Source organism: Hyperoodon ampullatus, assembly GCF_949752795.1.
Source record: "Hyperoodon ampullatus genome assembly, chromosome: 15".
NCBI classification, from domain to species: Eukaryota; Metazoa; Chordata; class Mammalia; order Artiodactyla; family Ziphiidae; genus Hyperoodon; species Hyperoodon ampullatus.
Genome location: NC_136928.1, coordinates 62,905,922 through 62,929,057, shown reverse-complemented (window position 1 = coordinate 62,929,057; position 23,136 = coordinate 62,905,922). Strand labels below are relative to the sequence as shown.

At 39.2% G+C, this 23,136-nt stretch overlaps 1 protein-coding gene across 1 annotated transcript in view; it reads left to right on the top strand.

Annotated features, from left to right (window-relative positions):
- Positions 1-23,136, top strand: part of TTC27 (tetratricopeptide repeat domain 27) — a gene marked incomplete at its 5' end in the record, with an annotated part of 189,201 nt that overhangs the window by 16,852 nt on the left and 149,213 nt on the right. The gene's annotated exons all lie outside the window — the stretch shown is intronic.

Here is a 23,136-nt window from a genome sequence, read left to right as displayed (position 1 = left end):
CCACTATTTAATTTTGTAAAAGGTTATTACATTATACTCTGTAGCATATTATACAGTTTCGTATGCTTCATTATACTTTTATGGAAAATCGGTAAATGAACAAAAAAACAAGGTGTCACTGGGAGTTTTTATTTCTTTTTGTAAAGGAAATCAAGTTTGATGCAGTTGCCAGAGGGAAAGCTACATCTCTTCCCTTTATCCCATATAATATATATAAATATGCATTTATGTCTACATCTTTACCACATCTCAGTGACTAATGTTCTTAATGATGACCCTTAATTATTAAGAAAAGAAAAAAAATACCTTTTTTATGTACCATTTTAAAAGGTTAGAACCATATGAATGATAGGAACCATTCTCTTCTTAGAGAGAATTCTAAGAGGTAAACTTTAGTTCCTAAACAGAAAGTGTTAACTAAGATATCTGGAAGATCTGACTCTAAGTGACTCATTCCCCAAGTGGTCTCAGTTCTTTTCTGCAGTATATTTTAGTATATCATTTGCTTTGCCTTGCAACTAAGAATTTTCTATGTTGCTGTTCTAGGCTAATCAACGATATTTTAAATTTTATCTTCTCATAAATTGGTCCATTTTGGCTATGTCTAAGTGTGCACATAGTCTTAAACTGCAACATTTCATAAACAATTTTATTTAAAAAAATGTTCTGGGATTTAACCCAAATGTTGACCCAACAGTCAGTTATAACTGAAATATTGTTCAGTGTCCAGAGAAGGATATTATATTTGAAATGTTGCCCTTGAAGGATCATCAAAAAGTTGGCCAGATTTTTTTTTTTCTTTAGTCTATGAAACATAAGCAACTGGGATCTTTATATTTTTGTCCAGGAATGTTGCATCATCAGTACAATGTAGTGGAATACAGCCCATCAGAATGTCAGCATAACTTTGCTGGACTGATCACATCTCTGAAAGGAGTTGAGTTAGAATCTTGAAAAGTCTGATCCTCAGTGCACTCTGAGATCCTCTTTTGGATGTCATACTGATGAAACCATGATTCTCTGAAGGCTGCTTAAGGGCACACAATCATTTATTGTGGGATCTGATACTGAAAACGTGTTCTGTATAGTGCATGAGATGTAATATTGAGGTTTAGGTATTTGAAGATGAGCTTATGTCTAAGAGAAAACAGGCTAAAATGCTTTGTCCGAGATTCCACTGTAACAAATACAGGCAGCACTGTGACTCTAGGCTTAGATTGTTTCCACATAGAAAGAGTTCGTCAAGAGATTCGTTTCTTGGTGACTGATGAATGCATCGATTTTTAAAGATAAATTTGATACTTTGGGATGGATGTCTTTAAATATACTAAGTATAATTATCTAATTATAATTATCCATATGAATTCATAGGGATTTCATTTTAACATAGCTTTCAGTAATCTCATGAGAAGAGATTTTGGTTTTAGCATACATTTTAGATATATGCTAAATATATTAAATATATGCTGGTTGACATTCTGATCCAGAAGGTCATGAATATTCATTTCCATGGAGAACCTACTGATTTATTAAAATAATAAATATATGTCTGTTGGGTCAACATGCTCCTCTTTCTATTTACACTTGAGTTATCCAAAGCTTAAAACTTTGTGTTCACGGTTGACTCATTGTTTTCCATCATTCTCCGTATCTAGCCAGTTCTTAAATCTTATCAGTTCATCCCTAAAGGTTCCATATCCATCCTTCTTTTCCATTCCTACAACTCTTATCCTGGTCCATATCTGAAATCTTTAGTTTGGAAAGGCCCTTTAGAGATTATCTTGTCCAGCTAACTCATTTTACAAAGAACTGAGACTCAGAGAGATTCTCCAAGAACCAGAGCTATGATCTGGAGTTTCTGACTCCAAATCTGCTTACTCTTCTTTGCATTACTTTTCTCCAAACTGGTCAGTAGGGCAGAATTCTAACATCTAATAATAATAATACAGTTTACATTTCAGTAGTTCTTACTCCACACCAAGTACTGTTCTCAGTCTTTAAATATGTTAACTAGCTTATTCCTTGCAACAACTCTGTGAGATAGAACTGAAGACTTGATATAGGAAGGTGTAGTAGTGTATTTGTGTGCTTTTTTTTTGCAATGTTTTTGAAGTATAATTAACCTACAGTAAGACTCATATTTAAGGTGTACAGTTGGTGATATTTTACATATGTATATACTTGGAAATTATCACAATCAAGATAATTAACAGAACCTAGAGTTTTAAGATCTGACTTTCAGTTTCTCTTCTGTCACTGACATGCTGTGTGCTTCAGGGAGCTCGTCTGACTTCCAAACCAAGAGTTTTCTTCTGCGTAAAAATGGTCTTTAAGTCCTTACTAGGTGTAAAATAATGTGATTCTTTGTAGGCTAGCTTCCCACCCATCCTAATGCTGGGATCTGTTGGAAGATTGTGTCCAAAAATGTTATTTCCGGGCTTCCCTGGTGGCGCAGTGGTTGAGAGTCCGCCTGCTGATGCAGGGGAGATGGGTTCATGCCCCGGTCTGGGAAGATTCCACATGCCACGGAGCGGCTGGGCCTGTTAGCCATGGCCGCTGAGCCTACACGTCGGAGCCTGTGCTCCGCAACGGGAGAGGCCGCAACGGTGAGAGGCCTGCGTATCGCAAAAAAAAAAAAAAAAAAAAAAGTTATTTCCTTTTTCATTGGGCTTTCTGAGATGACCTTGAGCAGGAGCTCATTCCATTGTTGGGATCTGTAATTGCTACAAAATGCTTCCTTTTAGTAAATAAAAAAACCTGCTAGTCTTTCACTTGCAACTGCTAGCTAGAGCTGTGCTGTCCAATGCAGTAGCCACTAGCCCCATGTGGCTAATTAAAATAAAAGAAATGAAATAAAGAATTCAGTTTCTCTAGCCCCATTTCAAGTGCTCAGAAGACACCTGTGGTAAATGGCTACCATTTTGGTTAGTGCAGCTGTGGAGTATTTACATCGTTAGAGAAACTTATTGGACAGTGCTCCTGTTGAGCAACAGAATTTCAGGGTAGGTCTCTCCTTCTTTCTGTGTGACCAGCCTTGCAGTTCATTAGGCCTGTTATCACCATCACTTTGTGTCTGAAGCGTTGCACCTGACTTGTAGGCTCTTTCTTGGCCTTCCTTTCTTCTGCCTGTACAGCAGTACTGGATTTTTTTTTTTAAAATACCAATTTCGGGCCTCCCTGGTGGCGCAGTGGTTGAGAGTCCGCCTGCCGATGCAGGGGATACGGGTTCGTGCCCCGGTCCGGGAGGATCCCATATGCCGCGGAGCGGCTGGGCCCGTGAGCCATGGCCGCTGAGCCTGCGCGTCCGGAGCCTGTGCTCCGCAGCGGGAGAGGCCACAGCAGTGAGAGGCCCGCGTACCGCAAAAAAAAAAAAAAAAAAATACCAATTTCATCATGTCATTTTTAAATTAGGAAAATCTTTAATCATTCCCAGTTTTATTTTTGACTTTCTATTTCCTGCCCAACTTGATATTTAATTAAAAAAAATTTTTTTGCAATGATTGCTGAGTTCCAGTCACTGTGGTAGTTGCTAGGGATATCAGTGAACTCGGTGGGATAGGGAATAAAATACAAGTGAAACTGTGCACCTCAGATTGGGACTTGAACCCACGCAGCCGGGACTTGAACCCAGCCAAAACCCTGATTGGGAACTCGAACCCAGGCGGCCGGCGCTCGAACCTGGCCAAAATGGACAGGTGATACCTCCAACTGAGATCACACACTTGGTTTCAGGACTTAATGAAGCTCAGGTTCTTGATGTCTCATCGCAGAAAGAATTCAGTGAGAGACAAAGTGATAGGTAAGAAGTGGATTTATTTAGAGAGAAGCACACTCCATAGACAGAGTATGGGCCATTTCGGAAGGTGAGAAAGGCACCAGGGTATGGGGTTGTCAGTTTTTATAGGGGTGGGTAATTTCATAGGCTAATGAGTAGGAGGAGTATTCTAGCTATTTTGGGAAGGGGTGGGGATTTCCAGGAATTGGGCCACCGCCTACTTTTTGATCCTTATGGTCTGTCTTGGAACTGTCATGGCACCTGTGGGTGTGTCATTTAGCTTGTTGATGTGTTACAGTGAGCGTATACTGAGGATCAAGGTCTAGTGGAAGTTGACTTGTACGCCATCTTGGGCCCATTTGGTTCTAATCAGTTTTTTTTTTTTAAACATCTTTATTGGAGTAAAATTGCTTTACAATGGTGTGTTAGTTTCTGCTTTGTAACAAAGTGAATCAGCTATACATATACATATATCCCCATATCTCCTCCCTCTTGCATCTCCCTCCCTCCCACCCTCCTTATCCCACCCCTCGAGGTGGTCACAAAGCACCGAGCTGATCTCCCTGTGCTATGCAGCTGCTTCCCACCAGCTATCTGTTTTACATTTGGTAGTGTATATATGTCCATGCCACTCTCTCACTTTGTCTCAGCTTACCCTTCCCCCTCCTTCCCTGTGTCCTCAAGTCCATTCCCTAGTAGGACTGTGTCTTTATTCCCATCCTGCCCCTAGGTTCTTCATGACCATTTTTTGTTTTTTTAGATTCCATATATATGTGTTAGCATACGGTTTTTTCTCTTTCTGACTTACTTCACTCTGTATGACAGACTCTAGGTCCATCCACCTCACTACAAATAACTCAATTTTGTTTCTTTTTAGGGCTGAGTAATATTCCATTGTATCTATGTGCCACATCTTCTTTATCCATTCATCTGTCAGTGGACACTTAGGTTGCTTCCATATCCTGGCTATTATAAATAGAGCTGCAATGAACATTGTGGTACATGACTCTTTTTGAATTATGGTTTTCTCAGGGTATATGCCCAGTAGTGGGATTGCTGGGTCATATGGTAGATCTATTTTTAGTTGTTTAAGGAACCTCCACACTGTTCTCCATAGTGGCTGTATCAATTTACATTCCCACCAACAGTGCAAGAGGGTTCCCTTTTCTCCACACCCTCTTCAGCATTTAGTGTTTGTAGATATTTTGACGGTGGCCATTCTGACTGGTGTGAGGTGATACCTCATTGTAGTTTTGATTTGCATTTCTCTAATGATTAATGATGTTGAGCATTCTTTCATGGGTTTGTTGGTAATCTGTATATCTTCTTTGGAGAAATGTCTGTTTAGGTCTTCTGCCCATTTTTCGATTGGGTTTTTTCTCTTTAGATATTGAGCTGCATGAGCTGCTTGTAAATTTTGTAGATTAATCCTTTGTCCGTTGCTTCATTTGCAAATATTTTCTCCCATTCTGAGGATTGTCTTTTCATCTTCTTTATGGTTTCCTTTGCTGTGCAAAAGCTTTTAAGTTTCATTAGGTCCCATTTGTTTATTTTTGTTTTTATTTCCATTTCTCTAGGAGGTGGGTCAAAAAGGAGCTTGCTGTGATTTATGTCATAGAGTGTTCTGCCTATGTTTTCCTCTAAGAGTTTGATAGTGTCTGGCCTTACATTTAGGTCTTTCATCCATTTTGAGTTTATTTTTGTGTGTGGTGTTAGGGAGTGTTCTAATTTCATTCTTTTACATGTAGCTGTCAAGTTTTCCCAGCACCACTTATTGAAGAGGCTGTCTTTTCTCCATTGTGTATTCTTGCCTCCTTTATCAAAAATAAGGTGACCAAAAAAAAAAAAATAAGGTGACCATATGTACGTGGGTTTATCTCTGGGCTTTCTATCATGTTCCATTGATGTATATTTTTGTTTTTGTGCCAGTACCATACTGTCTTGATTACTGTAGCTTTGTACTATAGTCTGAAGTCAGGGAGCCTGATGCCTCCAGCTCCTGTTTTCTTTCAGAAGATTGCTTTGGCTATTCGGGGTCTTTTGTGTTTCCATACAAATTGTGAATTTTTTGTTCTAGTTCTGTGAGAAATGCCATTGGTAGTTTGATAGGGATTGCATTGAATCTGCAGATTGCTTTGGGTAGTATACTTATTTTCACAATGTTGATTCTTCCCATCCAAGAACATGGTACTTCTCTCCATCTGTTTGTATCATCTTTAATTTCTTTCATCATTGTCTTAAAGTTTTAAGACCTTACAGGTCTTTTGCCTCCTTAGGTAGGTTTATTCCTAGGTATTTTATTCTTCTTGTTGCAATGGTAAATGGGAGTGTTTCCTTAATTTCTCTTTCAGGTTTTTCATCATTAGTATATAGGAATGCAAGAGATTTCTGTGCATTAATTTTGTATCCCTCTACTGACCAAATTCATTGATTAGCTCTACTACTTTTCTGGTAGCATCTTTAGGATTCTCTATCTATTGTATCATGTCATCTGCAAACAGTGGCAGCTTTACTTCTTTTCTGATTTGGATTCCTTTTATTTCTTTATCTACTCTGATTGCTGTGGCTAAAACTTCCAAAACAATGTTGAATAATAGTGGGGAGAGTGGGCAACCTTGTCTTGTTCCTGATCTTAGCGGAAATGGTTTCAGTTTTTCACAGTTGAGGACAGTGTTGGCTGTGGGTTTGTCATATATGGCCTTTATTATGTTGAGGTAAGTTCCCTCTAGGCCTATTTTCTGTTTTTTTTTTTTTTTATCATAAATGGGTGTTGAATTTTGTCAAAAGCTTTTTCTGCATCTATTGAGATGATCATATGATTTTATTCTTCAGTTTGTTAATATGGTGTATCACATTGATTGATTTGCATATATTGAAGAATCCTTGCATTCCTGGGATAAGCCCCACTTGATCATGGTGTATGATACTTTTAATGTGCTGTTGGATTCTGTTTGCTAGTATTCTTTTTTTTTTTGAGGTACGCGGGCCTCCCACTGCCGTGGCCTCTCCCGCCACAGAGCACAGGCTCTGGATGCACAGGCTCAGCGGCCATGGCTCACGGGCCCAGCTGCTCCGCGGCATGTGGGATCCCCCTGGACCGGGGCGTGAACCCGTGTCCCCTGCATCAGCAGGCAGACTCTCAACTACTGCGCCACCAGGGAAGCCCTGTTTGCTAGTATTTTGTTAAGGATTTTTGCGTCTGTGTTCATCAGTGATATTGGCCTGTAGTTTTCTTTCTTTGTGACATCTTTGTCTGCTTTTGGCATCAGGGTGATGGTGGCCTCATAGAATGAGTTTGGGAGTGTTCCTCCCTCTGCTATATTTTGGAAGAGTTTGAGAAGGATAGGTGTTAGCTCTTCTCTAAATGTTTGATAGAATTCACCTGTGAAGCCATCTGGTCCTGGGCTTATGTTTGTTGGAAGATTTTTAGTCACAGTCTCAATTTCAGTGCTTGTGATTGGTCTGTTTATATTTTCTATTTCTTCCTTGTTCAGTCTCAGAAGGTTGTGCTTTTCTAAGGCCCTGTCCATTTCTTCCAGGTTGTCATTTTATTGACATATAGATGCTTGTAGTAATCTCTCATTTTCCTTTGTATTTCTGCAGTGTCCGTTGTTACTTCTCCTTTTTCATTTGTAATTTTTCTTATTTAAGTCTTCTCCCTTTTTTTCTTGATGAGTCTGGCCAGTGCTTTTTCAGTTTCGTTTATCTTCTCAAAGAAGCAACTTTTAGTTTTATTGATCTTTGCTATTGTTTCCTTCATTTCTTTTTCATTTATTTCTGATCTGATCTTTTGATTTCTTTCCTTCTGCTAACTTTGGGGTTTATGTTCTTCTTTCTCTAATTGCTGTAGGTGTAAGCTTAGATTGTTTATTTGAGATGTTTCTTGTTTCTTGAGGTGGGACTGTATTGCTATAAACTTCCCTCTTAGAACTGCTTTTGCTGCATCCCATAGGTTTTGGGTCATTGTGTTTTCATTGTCATTTGTTTCTAGGTATTTTTTGATTTCTTCAGTGATCTCTTGGTTATTAAGTAGTGTATTGTTTAGCCTCTATGTGTTTGTAATTTCTACAGATTTTTTTCCTGTAGTATCTAGTCTCATAGCATTGTGGTCGGAAAACATACTTGATATGATTTCAATTTTCTTAAATTTACCAAGGCTTGATTTGTGACCCAAGATATAATGTGCCCTGGAGAATGTTCCATGCGCACTTGAGAAGAAAGTGTATTCTGTTGTTTTTGGATGGAATGTCCTATAAATATCAATTAAGTCCATCTTGTTTAATGTATCATTTAAAGCTTGTGTTTCCTTATTTATTTTCATTTTGGATGATCTGTCCATTGGTGAAAGTGGGGTGTTAAAGTCCCCTACTATGTTTGTGTTACTGTCAATTTCCCCTTTTATGGCTGTTAGCATTTGCCTTATGTGTTGTGGTTCTCCTATGTTGGGTGCATTAATATTTACAATTGTTATATTTTTTTCTTGGATTGATCCCTTGATCATTATGTAGTATCCTTCTTTCTCTCTTGTAATAGTCTTTATTTTAAAGTGTATTTTGTCTGATATGAGAATTGCTACTCCAGCTTTCTTTTGATTTCCATTTGCATGGAATATCTTTTTCCATCCCCTCAATTTCAGTCTGTATGTGTCCCTAGGTCTGAAGTGGGTCTCTTATAGACAGCATATATGCGGTCTTGTTTTTGTATCCATTCAGCCAGTCTGTGCCTTTTAGTTGGTGCATTTAATCCATTTACATTGAAGGTAATTATCGATATGTATGTTCCTGTTACTGTTTTCTTAATTGTATTGGGTTTGTTATTGTAGGTCTTTTCCTTCTCTTGTGTGTCCTGCCTAGAGAAGTTCCTTTAGCATTTGTTGTAAAGCTGGTTTGGTGGTGCTGAATTCTCTTAGTTTTTGCTTGTCTGTAAAGGTTTCAATTTTGTCAGTCAAATTTGAATGAGATCCTTGCTGGGTAGAATAATCTTGGTTGTAGTTTCTTCCCTTTCATCACTTTAAATATGTCCTGCCACTCCCTTCTGGCTTGCAGAGTTTCTGATGAAAGATCAGCTATTAACCTTATGGGGATTCCCTTGTGTATTATTTGCTGTTTTTCCCTTGCTGCTTTTTAATATTTTTTGTTTGTATTTAATTTTTGATAGTTTGATTAATATGTGCCTTGGCATGTTTCTCCTTGGATTAATCCTGTATGGGACTCTCTGCACTTCCTGGACTTGATCAACTATTTCCTTTCCCATATTAGGGAAGTTTTCAACTATAATCTCTTGAAATATTTTCGCAGTCCATTCTTTTTCTCTTCTTCTTCTGGGACCCCTATAATTCGAATGTTGGTGCGTTTAATGTTGTCCCAGAGGTCTCTGAGACTGTCCTCAATTATTTTCATTCTTTTTTCTTTGTTCTGCTCTGCAGTTGTTATTTCCACTATTTTATCTTCCAGGTCACGTATCCGTTCTTCTGCCTCAGTTATTCTGCTATTGATTCTTTCTAGAGAATTTTTAATTTCATTTATTGTGTTGTTCATCATTGTTTGTTTGCTCTTTAGTTCTTCTAGGTCCTCGTTAAATGTTTCTGTATTTTCTCCATTCCGTTTCCAAGATTTTAGATGATCTTTACTATCGTTACTCTGAATTCTTTTTCAGGTAGACTTCCTATTTCCTCTTCATTTGTTTGGGCTGGTGGGTTTTTACCTTGCTCCCTCATCTGCTGTGTGTTTCTCTGTCTTCTCATTTTGATTAACTTACTGTGTTTGGGGTGTCATTTTCGCAAGATGCGGGTTTGTAGTTCCTGTTGTTTTTGGTGTCTGTCCCCAGTGGCTAAGGTTGGTTCAGTGGATTGTGTAGGCTTCCTGGTGGAGGGGACTTGTGCCTGTGTTCTGGTGGATGAGGCTGGATCTTGTCTTTCTGGTGGGCAGAACCACGTCTGGTGGTGTGTTTTGGGTTGTCTGTGGCCTTATTATGATTTTAGGCAGCCTCTCTGCTAATGGGTGGGGTTGTGTTCCTGTCTTGCTAGTTGTTTTGCATAGGGTGTCCAGCACTGTAGCTTGCTGGTCGTTGAGTGAAGCTGGGTGTTGGTGTTGGGATGGAGATCTCTGGGAGATTTTCGCCGTTTGATATTATGTGGAGCTGGGAGGTCTCTGGTGGACCAGTGTCCTCAACTCGGCTCTCCCACCTCAGAGGCATGGGCCTGACACCCAGCTGGAGCGCCAAGACCCTGTCATCCACCTGGCTCAGAATAAAAGGGGGAAAACAAGAAAGAAAGGAAGAAAAAAAATAAAATAAAGTTATTAAAATAAAAAATAATTATTAAAAATTTAAAAAGTAATAAAAGAAAGAAAGAAGAGAGCAACCAAACCAAAAATCAAATCAACCAATGATAACAAGTGCTAAAAGCTATACTAAAATAAACCAAAACAGACAGAACCCTGGAGAAATGGTAAAAGCAAAGCTATACAGGAAAAGTCACACACAGAAGCATACACATACACACTCACAAAAAGAGAAAAAGGAAAAAAATGTATATATCGTTGCTCCCATAGTCCACCGCCTCAATTTGGGATGATTTGTTGTCTATTCAGGTATTCCACAGATTCAGGGTACATCAAGTTGATTGCTGAGATTTAATCTGCTGCTCCTGAGGCTGCTGGGATAGATTTCTGTTTCTCTTCTTTGTTTGCACAGCTCCTGGGGTTCAGCTTTAGATTTGGCCCCGCCTCTGCGTGTAGGTCACGTGTAGGCATCTGTTCCCCGCTCAGGCAGGACGGGGTTAAAGGAGCAGCTGCTTCGGGGGCTCTGGCTCACTCAGGCCGGGTGGAGGGAGGGGTACGGAGGCGGGGCGAGCCTGCGGTGGCAGAGGCCAGCGTGACGTTGCAACAGCCCGAGGCGTGCCGTGCGTTCTCCTGGGGAAGTTGTCCCTGGATCACGGGACCCTGGCAGTGGCGGGCTGCACTGCTTCCCGGGAGGGGAGGTATAGATAGGGACCTGTGGTCGCACACAGGCTTCTTGGTGGCTGCAGCAGCAGCCTTTGTGTTCCATGCCCATCTCTGGGGTCCGCGCTGATAGCCACAGCTCACGCCTGTCGCTGGAGCTCGATGAGGCAGCGCTCTGAATCCCCTCTCCTCGCGCACCACGAAACAGAGGCAGGGAAAAGTCTCTTGCCTCTTAGGCAGCTCCAGGCTTTTTCCCCGGACTCCCTCCCGGCTAGCTGTGGCGCACCAGCCCCTCAGGCTGTGTTCACGCAGCCAACCCCAGTCCTCTCCCTGGGATCTGACCTCTGAAGCCCAAGCCTCAGCTCCCAGCCCCCACCGGCCCCTGGCAGGTGAGCAGACAAGCCTCTCAGGCTGGTGAGTGCTGGTCGGCACTGATCCTCTGTGCGGGAATCTCTCAGCTTTGCCCCCTGCACCCCTGTTGCTGCGCTATCCTCTGTGGCTCCGAAGGTTCCCCCCCGCCATCCCCGCCAGTGAAGGGGCTTGCTAATGTGTGGAAACCTTTCCTCCTTCACAGCTCCCTCCCACTGGTGCAGGTCCCGTCCCTATTCTTTTGTCTCTGTTTTTTCTTTTTTCTTTTCCCCTACCCGGGTATATGGGGAGTTTCTTGCCTTTCGGGAGGTCTGAGGTCTTCTGCCAGCGTTCAGTAGGTGTTCTGTAGGAGTTGTTCCACATGTAGATGTATTTCTGATGTATTTGTGTGGAGGAGGGTGATCTCCTTGTCTTACCCTTCCGCCATCTTGAAGGTCTCCTCGGTTCTAATCAGTTCATGTTATGTCCTCGGGCTATGTCGTTCTTTCAGTGGTTGTGCCCTGCCCCCTTCCCTCCTGTTTCACAAGTAGAAGAAAAGAGCGTAAAGAGGAGGGGATGGCAGCCATTAAAAAAAAAAAAAGAGAGAAAGAAACCTTGCCATTTGTGACAACATGGATGGACCTTGAGGGTATCATGCTAAGTGAAGTAAGTCAGAGAAAGACAAAAATTGTGTGATCTCACTTATATGTGGAATCCAAAACACAAAACAAAGAAACACCATAATGAAAACCAACTCATAGATACAGTGGTTGCCAGAGGTGAGGAAGGTGGGAGGGGCAAAATAGGTAAAGGGGATTAAGAGGTACAAACCTCTATTTATAAAATAAATAAGCCATGGAGACTTAATATACAGCATAAGAAATGGGTCAGTAATATTGTAATAATTTTGTATGGGGACAGATGGTTATTAGACTTAACGGTGGTGATCATTTCATGATGTATACAAATGTGAAACCCCTATGTAGTACACTTGAAAATGACAAAATATTGTACATCAACTATATTTCAATTTAAAAAAAAGACGAAGGAATGAATGAAAGTCTAACGTTGAGAGACCAGGGAAGGCTTTACAAAGTGGGTAGTGCTTGAACTTATTCTTGAAGAATGAGTAAGAATTTATTAGGTGAAGTTGGAAAGGACATATAATATGTACAAAGAGAGGCACATAGACTTTAAACATCTTTGTGCATTTGGGAATTCCGGTAGTTTGGAATGGTTGGAGCGATGTTAGGAGTTGTGTGTCAGGTTATGAGGTTGAAACAGGTTGACAGGAGCTAGATGGATAGGAAATTGGATTTCTCTCTTGTTGGTGACGGCCGTCAAAGGGTTTTTAAATATTTGTTCACTCCTAGGATATTTATTAAACACCAACTATGGCAAGTGCTAGACTTAAACAGCAGTGAACAAGACACTGCTGTGGCCCTTACAGTCTAGAGGTGGAGTTATAGCCAAATTCTACCCATCTTTCAAGGCCCAGCCCTTCTGACAAGGTTTGTTCAACTATCCCAGCTTTATGAATTTCCCCCCCTTTGGTATTTATGGTCAGTACCACCCAACTTCAGATCAAATTAACTGTGTGTTGAATAATGATTATATGTCTTCTCTTCCTAGTGCTTCTTCCTCCATCTTCTTTTTTGCGGAGAGTAGGGCTTAAACTGTGCTGTAGGATATAGCACAATTGTAAGCATATATAATAGTTCAGTAGATATTGATTAAAATTGTGGGATGGAGGAAAAATCAGAGAGGGCAATGTAGGGAAACAAGCTTGGAAAGTATGGAAGTTGGGGAGAAGAGGATTTTTGTTTGTTTGTTTTTTTAAGAAATGAGTTGAAGTTGGCTGTCACTTTCCTATGGCTCTGTGCCTCCCTGGTTTTCATGACTTATGATGGATACCCTCCATCCAACTGTTGAGGATCTTATGAAGTTTCCATTTGGTTGGCATGTTACTGAGGCAACCCAGGCTACATTTGGCTCTGAAAGTGCAATCTGTCTATATTAATCTTAAGTACATATCTAGAATTCTTTTGTAAAGAACTCATCCTCATCAACCAGGGCTCTGTGAGAACCCTAAAATTTGGTTTATGTAGGAAAGGCCAGATATGTTCTTAATTATTTTCCTTTATTAGTTGCTAATATTTTGGACTTAAAAAATTTTTCTTGAAACATAAACCTCTAGAAAAGTTGCAAGTATAGTACAAAGAACTTTTTTTTCCTTTCTGAAACCATTTAAGAATAAGTTGCTGAATTGATGCCCTATCACTCCTCCATAGTTTAGGGTGTTTTTTCTATGAAGGCATTTTCCTATACAACCACAATACAACAATCAATATTAGGAAATTAACATTGATACAATACAAATATTTAATTACTGCCATTCAGGATTTTCCAGTTGTCCCTAAAACGTCCTAAAAAGCAAAATGACCCAGTCCAGGATCAAGTGTTACATTTAGTTGTCATATCCCTTTAGTCTCTTTCAGTCTAGATCTGTCACAGAAATCATGCTGTGTTACTGTCATTGCATCCTATCAGATGGTGCACGATTTCAGTTGGTCCCATTACTGGTGATACTAACTTTGGTCACTCGATTAAGGTGGTATTTGTCAGTCTTCTTCACTACAGAATTATCCATTTTCTCTTTATATTTTTTTATTTTTGAAACAGCTTTATTGAGATAAAATTGGCATGCAGTACACCTGACATACTTAAAATGTATAATTTGTAAAGTTTGGACATATGTTTACACCCATGAAGCCATCACCACAATTGAGATAATGAACATGCACTTTGCTCCCAAAACCTTCCTTGTGCTTCTTGGGAGCCCTGTCCTCTCACCCTGCCTGATCTCTCCTTCAGCCTCTTCAGGCCACCACTGATCTGCTTTCTATAGCTATATATTAGTTTGCATTTTGTGGAATTTTATAAAAGTTGATTCATACAGTCTGTACTCTTATTTTTTTTTTTTTGTGGCCTAGCTTCTTTGACCCAGCATAATTATTTTGATTCATCCGGTAGTTCATTCGTTTTAATTTTTGAGTAGTGTTCCATTGGATGGGAATACCGCAGTTTGTTTATCCTTTCATCTGTTGATGGAAATTTGGATTGCTTCCAGTTTTTGGCTGTTACTCTTTATAATTAATTGGTGTTTTATGGTGATGTACTTAGACACCATGTAAGTCTCCTATTCCTCACTAAACTTTGAATTTATGCATTTATATATTGATACTAGTATGTGGTCATAGATTCCTAATTCATTCAGTAGATTATAATTGTTACTATAATTGTTTTGATGCTCAAATTGTCCCAGATTTGGCTAGTTGGAGCTTGTTCAAATTGGCTTCTGTGCCCTTTCAACATATCTTTGAGCACTTCTTTATTTTCTGACATAAGAAGATGCTTTAGCCTTATTTTGTATTTCCTTGCTCTGGCCCTGGAATCAGTAATTTCTCCAAGGAGTTCTGGTTCCTTTTAAAGCCTTTCAACAGACATAGCTGGAAAGTATGTGTATATGTATATATAAATACATGTACACATCTGTATCTATTTCTATATTTATCTTTGTATTAAAAACCACGAGTTTACATAATCTCCAATTCCAATCCAATATCACAGGGTTTATTTTAGTCTTCTCTCTTCCAAATTTCTAACTCCTTTCTTTGACAGTGAAAAACCAGGCTCCCATTAACCTCAATATGAGTACTTGTACAATCTTCCCAGCCATACCTCTACTGTGCAGGCTGCTCCCTTAGCTCTGACCTTGGGGAACACACAGCTTAACCCTTGACCTGGCTCTGTTGAATGTTGGTTAAGTCCCTGGCCCTGTTGAGCACACCAGTTGAGACCCCAGCCCCGCAAACATATTGCTCTAGTCTCTGATCCCCAGCCCCAGCAGACTCTCCGGGTGAGCCCTGGACCTTGCATACATGCTGGCTGAGTCTTTGGTCAAGTCACCAGTCCTGGTTTTAGGAACGCATAAGTCACATCTCAAACTTAGGGCAAGCACCCAGCTGAGGCCCTTGTTGAGACTTTGTTCTTGGCAAACACGCTGGTTGAATCCCCATTCAGACCAGGCCCCAGCAAACATGCCTGTTAAGTCCCTGACCCAGACCAAAGAGCTCCAATTAAAATTTAACCTTACAAAGTGTTTATAATGGTATTTATATGTTTTTCTTAAACTGGAAATCTTGTTTCTAACAATATTAATGTAATTACTTGTTTTACTTTACATATAAAATGTTTCAATGGGGAAAGAGTAGTCTTTTCAACTGGGACAAGTGGGTAACCACATGCAAAAGAATGAAATTGGACCCTTACCTTATACTGTCTACAAAAGTTAAATTGAAGTGGATTAGAGACCTAAATGAAAGAGCTAAAGCTATAAGACTCTTAGGAGGAAATATAGGGATAAATCTTTATGACCTTAGATTTGGCAACAGATTCTTAAATATGACACCGAAAGCATGAGCAACAAAAGAAAAAATAGATACGTTGGACTTCATCAAAATTTTAAAAACTTTTGGGTTTCAAAGGACACTATCAAGAAAGTGAAAAGACAATCCATAGAATGGGAGAATATATTTGCAAATCATATATATCATAAGGGACTTGTATCTAGAATATATAAACTCTGACAACCCAATTATAAAAAAAAAAAGACCCAATTAAAAAATGGGCAAAGGATCTAAGCAGATGTTTATCTAGAGAAGACATAAGTACATGAAAAAATGTTCGATATCAGGCTTCCCTGGTGGCGCAGTGGTTGAGAGTCCGCCTGCCGATGCTGGGGACACGGGTTCGTGCCCCAGTCCGGGAAGATCCCACATGCCGCGGAGCGGCTGGGCCAGTGAGCCATGGCCGCTGAGCCTGTGTGTCCGGAGCCTGTGCTCCGCAATGGGAGAGGCCACAACAGTGAGAGGCCCGGGTACCACACACACACACACACAAAAATTTCGATATCATTAGTCATTAGGGCACTGAGAATCAAGACCACGGTGAGATGTCAGTTCACACCCCCACGACTGGCTATAATAAAAAACAGTGAGATAATAACAAGTATTGTTGAGGACGTGGAAAAATTGGAACACTGCTGGTGGAAATGTAAAATGGTATAGCCATTTTGGAAGACAGTTTGGCAGTTTCTTAAACAGTTAAGTACAGAATCACCATATGATCCACCATATACTCCTAGGTATATACCCAAGAGAAATGAAAACATAGGTCCATACAAAACCTGTATATGAATGTTTATAGCAACATTATTTGTAATAACTAAAAGATGGAAGTGTCCATCAAGTGATATATGGATAAACAAAATATTGTATGTCCATACAATGGATTCCATTATAGTATTATTTAGCCATAAACAGAAATGAAATGCTGATACATACTACAACACAAGTGAACCTTGGAAACATCATACTAAGTTATAGAAGCCAGTTATGAAAGACAACATAGTATATGATTTCATTTATATGAAATGTCCAGAATAGGCAGATTTAGAGTCAGAAAGTAGATTAGTTGTATTTAGGGCTATGGGAGGGATGGGTGGAGGAGAGTGATAGCTAAAGGGTTCAGGATTTATTTTTGAGGTGATAAAAATGTTTTAGAGTTGACTGTTGTGATGGTTGCAGATTTCTTGGAATATACTAAAAGCCATTGAGTTGCACACTTCAAGTTGTTGGGCTGTACATATGTGAATTATCTAAATAAAGCTGTTGAAAAATTTAACCTTGCATGTACAGCATAGTGACTATAGTTAATTCTGTATCGAAAGTTGCTGAGAGAGTAGATCTTAAAAGTTCTTATCACAAGAAAAAAAACTTGTAACTGTATATGGTGATGGATGTTAACTAGACTTACTGTGGTGATCATTTTGCAGTATATACATATATTGAATCATTATGTTGTACACCTGAAACTAATATCATGTTATATGTCAATTATATTTCAATAAAAAGGTGAAAAAAAAGATTTAACCCAGGAATTTCTTAAAATGTCCAAAACCAAAATGAAGTCAATTGTGTAACTTTACTAAAAATATTAAAGACATACATACTATTTTCTTGAATAGGATGATCAATATTGTAAAGATGCTAATTGTGCAATTACAGTAAGTGAGATTACATTTTGAAGAGAGAATATGCAAATTGATTTTGGAAGAAAAAGTATGTAAGAATAGTCAAGAGGATTTTTAAAGAGAAAAATAATGATGGAGACTTTCCCTTAGATATAAAAGTTACTCTAAAACTATAGTAATTTCAACAGTATGATAGTAGTAAAGAAATAATATGATATAAAAAATTTAACCTTGCAGTGTGTCAATATCTTTGATGTCATATTTATATCCTTCTTCTCTTAAACTGAAAATCTTGTTCCTAACAATATAAACATAATTACTTACTTGCTTTGTTGTATATATAAAAAGTTTCAAAACAATGCCAGCATTCCTACTAACAATAAGACCAATGAATAAGGCTCAAGATTTCTTTGCAACTCTCTTTGCCCCTAGAACATGTTACCTTAAGGATGTATACTATGCTCTAAGGCAAAACATTTTAAAGACATTTGCAATAATTCTTTCCCTTGTCACCAACTTGTTATATAGTTAGAGTTATATTTTTCCATTTGTTTTCAATTTTTAGGGATTGATTTTTTCTTTTTGATTTTTTTTTGAATATATAAAATAATTACATGATTCCAGAGTCAGAACTCTTCAGAGAAGAGTCAAGGTCAAGTTAAGGTCTCCTCAGAGAAGTTTCTCATCTATCTCTATTTTCCTTCTACCCTATTCTCTCTTTTTCCCTTTATTAGTTTTATTAATTTTTGGTTTATTCTTCTAGTTTTCTCTTTGCTCTTTGGTATTCTCCCTTCCTTCATGTTACACAAAATATTATATATATATAACATAAAATATGTTTTATGTATATACACACATACACACACACATTGCTGTTTGGGACTTTATTTCCTTAATGTATTTTGAAGATCATTCCTTTTTACAGCTGTCTAGTATTCTAGTATGTTGGTTTTCATAGTTTATTCACCTGTCTTCTTTTGACAGACGTGAGGCCTCTGGACTATGTCCAATCTTCTGCTGTGTTTGGATCCTCGAAGGTAGACTTTAAAAATTAGCTGAGGCAAACAGGAGCCCCAGGTTCCCCTAAGTGGCAAAAGCTTCTATTCCTCATGTATTATAATTTGCACTCTTACTTTTCCCTACCCTTTGTTATCTTCCGGAGGGCTAGTTCTACCTGTACATTCTTGTCCAATTTTGCTGCCAGATGATGTCAGTTCAGATCTTTTCCCCCAAAACAAATTGCAAAAACACTTTAGGTTTGCAGGGATTTTTAAAAATTTCATCATCGCAGATAAGGGATTTTGGATGTATAATAGGCTAAGATAAGCAGTATCTTATAAATGGATGACAGGGTAGTTGATAAATGTCTGACTTGGCAAACTTTGATGCCAGAAAGAAGGGCTTATGTGGACCGTAAAGGCTCTGTGGCATGCGCGAGATGGTCTGAGGTCATTGTGGTTGAAGCAGAGAGAGGACAGTGTGGGAGGTGGAGGTCCAGGACTGTATAGGACATGATAGGGCATGTTTAGGAATTTTGTTTTTATCCCAAGAGCAATGGGAATCAGTTAAATGGCTTTAGCTAGGGCATATTTGATCAGTTTTGTTGATGGTTATGCTGTATATTTAAGAAATTAAATAATCCTGTACGTGCTTGTCTAGTTAATATCCATGAGATTCAGCTTCTCATGAGAATGTTGTCACTAGGATGACGGGGCTGCTTTTGGGGAAACACCAATTCTCTACCTTTTCATTGCTCTTTACTCTTCTAAGTTTTATGTCTTCATCAGTAGCTTAATTAACATTAGAAAGTATCTCTGCTGAAGCAGATACAGTATTTCCAGCAGCTTTCAACTTTTACTCTAAATCAGAAGCTTTAAAAATAGGTAAAACTCTCAACGCTCCTTCACACTTGTTCATAAAGAGACTTGGCCTTCTTCCTTTCCACAACCTAAAGATGTACTGTTTTTTGAAGTCTGAAACTGCAGCGTTGGGTTATGGTCCTTGGCTTTTTCCTGTCTGTCTTTGGGCAATGTTTTCTCATTTTTCTCTACCTAGGGGAGGTATGGAGGTAATAAAAGTTATGTTTTGGGGGACTTCCTTAGTGGTGCAGTGGTTAAGAATCCGCCTGCCAATGCAGGGGACATGGGTTCAAGCCCTGGTCCAGGAAGATCCCACATGCCACGGAGCAATTAAGCCTGTGTGCCACAACTACTGAGCCTGCGTTCTAGAGCCCGTTAGCCACAACTACTGAGCCCGCATGCCACAACTACTGAAGCCCGTGCACCTAGAGCCCGTGCTCCACAACAAGAGAAGCCACCCTAATGAGAAGCCCGTGCACTGCAATGAAGAGTAGTCCCCACTTGCTGCAACTGGAGAAAGCCCACGTGCAGCAACGAAGACCCAACGTAGCCAAAAATAAATAAATAAATAAATTTATTTTTAAAAATTATATTTTTGTATACTAAAAGTTATTTAAAGTAATTTAGTAGTTCAGTTTTAGCAAACATATCTTGGTGATAAATTCTGCTTCTTTTTACTTGGAAATATTATTTCACTCTCCTTGAATTGTTGGCTAAAGGATTCTAGGTACATAGTTACTTTCTCTCAGTACCATGAAGATATTAATCTGTTTTCTTCTGATTCCACTGTTGGCATTGAGAAATCAGTCGTTGGTCCAACTATTCTTCATTTGTGTGCTTTTTTCCTTTTGCTGTTCTTAAGATCTTGTCTTTGTATTTGGCATTCTTTAGTTTGACTGTTGCTGGACTAGGTGTGGATTTCTCTTTATCTTGTTAGGGATTTAGTGGGCTTCCTGATTCTGAGATTTAGTTTTTTTCCACATCTCTGGAAATGCTTAGCCATTGTCTCTTCAAATATCATCTCTTCATTATCTATTTTCTCCTTCTAGATCTTCAGACACATTAGAACTTCTCATCTGCATCCTCAATGTTCTTTAATTCTTTTATTTTCTATCTCTTTGTTTCCCTATGTTGCCTCTGGAATAATTTTATTTAGATCTATCTTCTAGTTCTCTGGTCTGTCCCTTTAATGTTTAATTTTAATTAAAGTCTTTTTCTAAACTATTTTTGGTTTCTTTTCTGATTTGCCTGGTAGATTTCTATAGTTTCTTTTTCCTTGTTCATATTTTCTAGCCTTTTATTTTTTGAAACCTATTGAATATTTCATGTATGGGTATCTCGCAATTTCCGCCTCTGAAGGCTTTGAAGGTGTGTTTCTGCCTTTTGCTGTTTCTGCTAATGTTCTGTTTTTTGGTGGTTGTTGTTGTTTTCTATGAGCTCGTGTTCCTTGGAAATTTATCTGTGGGAATCCATTGAATCCTGGTTGATGTTGCATTCCTGCAAAAGAGGATTTTTCTTTGTTTGTGCTACTTCTCTGGGGACCTAAATTCTTGGCTTGAGGGGTAACGTTTTGTTTGTTTGTTTTTGTGGGGTTTTTTTTTTTTGACTAAATTTTGTCTACAAATCTGTGTGAAAGCTGGCTTATGGTTATGAATTCTTGGGATAAATGCTTTCCCCTTTGCCCACTGCCATTTTCCTTTTTGACCTCTTCTGCGTGGCAGACCTAGTCCTTTTTAAATTCCATTGAAGACACAGTTATTTGTGGCTCAGCTTTAAATGGAGCTCTCTGGCTAGATTGCCTACTTTGGGTAGGTTCAGGTCTCATCTTTTGTCTTTGGTGCTCCTTGCAGCCATCAGAGTGGAATCCTAAGGTCCCTAAAGGTTTGGTAGGTCGCCTCCGGGCAGAATATGGCAGACTGTGTGCTTAATTCCTAAGGTTGCAGTTTTCATTTAGTTTTTGTCTTTTGTTGAACCCTTATTTTGTTCTCAGCAGTCATTAACACACAATCATTAACACAAAAATATATTAAAAATTTTAAATCCAGTTTCTTAAAGGTATTTTTATTGGGAGAGTAATTAGTCATGCTGGTGGAATTAAAGATTAAACTTAAAAAAATTAGTATCTATCCTATTTTTCTAACAGTCTTTGACCCCTGAACACGTAAGAAATGCAGAAAAAGCACAGAAGTACAAGATCAGAACCAATTGTACTAATAGGTGTTTGTGTATACACACACACACACACACACACATATTTCTACAAGTAGATAAGTGGGTAGGTAGGAGGGACAATAGATATACACATCTTGCTTTGGGCATTTATGTGATTTATGTGTTATTAGGACAGTTTAAATTTGATGGTCCTCCCTAGACCTTTGTGAGTGATCACAGCATAACAAGCCTACTTAAGTGCAGAAATGGCTGTTTTGTGATATTTGAGAGAGGATTTTGAAAAACCCTAGGCAACATCCCTTAATATAGTTTGCATCCAGAACCTTTAGAGAAGATTACTGTCATTGACAATTAGGCGAAATTGTGTCACTTGTGAATTGTGCTAAGCTCATAGAAGGTTATATTTCTGAGAGTAGTGGCTAGACACTCAGGAATAATGGGCAGACAAAAGAAGAGAAAGTTTAAAAAGAAAAAGCACTCACTAACAGCATTGAGTATCATCAGATCCACCTTTTCTTGAGTTTGGTTTGCATGGAGGAAATCTGTTGAAGGATTTTCACAGTGAGAAGTTCGTGTTTGGATGCCTGTCTGCCTTTTGAAGTAAGACATATACATCTTTTAAAAAAATAAATAATTAATTAATTTATGGCTGCATTAGGTCTCCGTTGCTGCACGCGGGCTTTCTCTAGTTGTGGCGAGCGGGGACTACTCTTTGTTGCGGTGCACGGGCTTCTCATTGTGGTGGCTTCTCTTGTTGCAGAGCATGGGCTCTAGGCACGTGGGCTTCAGTAGTTGTGGCATGCGGGCTCAGTAGTTGTGGCTCACAGGCTCTAGAACGCAGGCTCAGTAGTTGTGGCTCACAGGGTCTAGAACGCAGGCTCAGTAGTTGTGGCACATGGACTTCATTGCTCCATGGCATGTGGGATCTTCCCAGACCGGGGCTTGAACCTGTGTCCCCTACATTGCCAGGTGGATTCTTAACCACTGAGCCACCAAGGAAGTCCTAAGACACGTACATCTTGATTTAGTCTCTTTATTTGAGTTAAGAATCTCTTTAAAGGACTGACAGTATATAGAAAAACACTTTGTTTTTCAGACTCATTTTATTTTCAGTTCATGGTAAGACAAAGGATGTCTGTTTCTTAGCTGTAGGTTTCAGTCAGATTACTTGGTGAGAAAGTAGATTAGGTTTTGTAACATCATCTCTACACCTTTGTCCTTCCTTTGCCAACTCCCTCCTCCTGTTTTCCCAACAAGTTTGGATTCAAATTCTGGCTTTGTCATTTAACAGGTGAGGTGACTAGTCAGTAAGCGATCTAAGCTCAGTTTTCTAATGAGTTCAGTGGGGTTAATGTCAACCCTAAAGACATCATTGTGAGAATTAACACAACATGTAAAATACCTAGTGCTGAGCAGAGTAGCCATCGATCAGTATCACTTCTCAGAATGGACTTGAGGATATGGGGAGGGGGAAGGGTAAGCTGTGACAAAGTGAAAGAGCGGCATGGACATATATACACTACCAAACGTAAGGTAGATAGCTAGTGGGAAGCAGCCGCATAGCACAGGGAGATCAGCTTGGTGCTTTGTGACCGCCTGGAGGGGTGGGATAGGGAGGGCGGGAGGGAGACGCAAAAGGGAGGGGATATGGGAACATATGTATATGTATAACTGATTAAATTTGTTATAAAGCAAAAAAAAAAATTATCACTTCTCTCTCAGCTTGAATTATAGAAAACTGATTCTCAATTTTTGGACATTCTAAGTGTGTTTTCTATTCATTCATTATACTTTCATTCATGTAAACTGTTTTGTGAAATGCTGATCCTGTTCCCGGGAACATTTGTGAAGGATAGTTTTTCAGGGATATTGTAGAGGGATGGATGAGGTGACCTGTTGGAAACTCCCTTGGTGTATGCCAACTAGCCCCTTTATTATATATAATTA